A 2,023-nucleotide genomic window follows, 5' to 3' on the forward strand; every position below is an offset into this window, starting at 1 on the left:
TGCACAAGGCTGCACTTTTTTTTGTATGGCATATATCACTTTCACCTGTACAAAGTTATACATTGCAGGAGAGAGGACAGGAATCACAGCTATGCTTTTACTGTTCGTACTGTAATTTGTTGACAGAGCATGTCATTGTAAGAAGAAAAGAAAGAGACAGGACTGTTGCCTGGGATACACCCCTTTGGCTGACGTTCCGGTCTGTTGTATCACAGATTCTCTTCCACATCATAACAGATATCTTCATCAATTCAGGACACATTTACAAAAAAATTCTAATAGACATGTATAGAATATGTGTGTGTGTGTATATGTGTATATATATAAAAGAGAGAGAGAGAAGCCCTAATCAAATATTTTTTACTCATCATTTTCTCGTGATTTCGAGATAACCATAATGGTAATTATAGTGTTGTTTGTTGTATTATTGGTTCGCTCACTTGGTAGAGCATAGGACTTATAGGTTTAAGGTTGTGTGCTCAATTCTCACTGAAGGCTAATTTTTTCTTTTTTATATTTTTCATAATCCTCTTAAACAAAGTTCTTATGAAAAGACTGTTTCACATGCTCACATTACTGTAAAGCATGTGCTGGACTCTGTGCATTCTTGGTCCACATCCATCAATCTATGGGCTTTTCATTTCCCCTTCATTCCAAGGCAGAGGAAATTCCTTCTCATTCAGGGGAATCCATGTAACGTTACACATTTCCTGACGACTTTCGGAACCTTTGAAATAGCTGTAGGGAAATGTGTTATTGGATTCCCCTCAATCTCTTCATAACAAATTTGCTGAAGAGGATAATACACACAAAAGAAGAAAATGAAAGTCAACAAGAACAGGAATCAAACTGAGCCCGGTGCTCTACCAACTGAGCTAACCAGTGACACTGGTAATTGCTTTGAAATTATCCTAAAGAAATGTACCTGCCAGCCCCTGTATTCAGCTATGGTTTGTTATCTCGTGATCACGAGAAAATTATCCCGTTCTCAGGGGAAAACAACATTCGCTATATATATATATATATAAATAAGAGAGAGAGAGATCGATCTCCTCACTGTGTATTGTTACTGTTTACTGGTATTGAGTATTGATATGAGTGTTGCTATTGTGATGTTGTTGTGGACTATTCTTACTTTGTTTATGGTCCTTAAGAAACAACATTTCATTTAGCTAGAGTATATACTTGTAGGCAAAGGATATGAATAAAGTATTTTAACACAGTGAAAGTGAAAGTATTAAGTATTTTAATTGATAACGTGTTCAACCATTTTGCATGTAGTGACTAATGCAATGAACTTATGCCTAGATGTTTTGGGGGGTAAGATTATTCAACAGAGACTGGTATAATTCATTGTGATCAGCAGGACATAAGCAATTGATAATGTAGGAAACAGCAGACAATTGTACAGTGGGGGAAAAAAAGTATTTGACCCCTTGCTGATTTTGCAGGTTTGCCCACTTACAAAGAATGCAACGATCTATAATTTTAATCATATGTACATTCTAACAGTGAAAGACAGAATCCCAAAGAAAATTCCAGAAAATAAAATCATATGAATTTATAAAAATTGATAACCATCTGATGAGGAAAAACAAGTATTTGACCCCCTGGACAAACAGCATGTTAATATTTTGTAGAAAAGCCATTATTGGCCAGCACAGATGTCAAACGGTTTTTATAGTTGGTGACAAGGTTTGTGCACATTTCGGCAGGGATGTTGGCCCACTCCTCCCTGCAGACAGCCTCCAAATCATTCAGGTTCCGAGGTTGTCGCCTGGCAACTCGAATTTTAAGCTCCCTCCAAAGATTTTCAATTGGATTCAGGTCTGGAGACTGGCTAGGCCACTCCAGAACCTTGATGTGCTTCTTCTTCAGCCACCCATCCTCGACCCATCTTCAGCTCTCTCACTGAGGGAAGGAGATGTTGGTCCAGAATTCCACGCTACATGGCCCCGTCCATCCTCCCCTCAATACGATGGAGTTGTCCCGTCCCCTTGGCTGAAAAGCACCCCCAAAGCAT

The sequence above is a fragment of the Micropterus dolomieu genome, linkage group LG06, assembly GCF_021292245.1.
Source record: "Micropterus dolomieu isolate WLL.071019.BEF.003 ecotype Adirondacks linkage group LG06, ASM2129224v1, whole genome shotgun sequence".
In the NCBI taxonomy this organism is placed as follows: Eukaryota; Metazoa; Chordata; class Actinopteri; order Centrarchiformes; family Centrarchidae; genus Micropterus; species Micropterus dolomieu.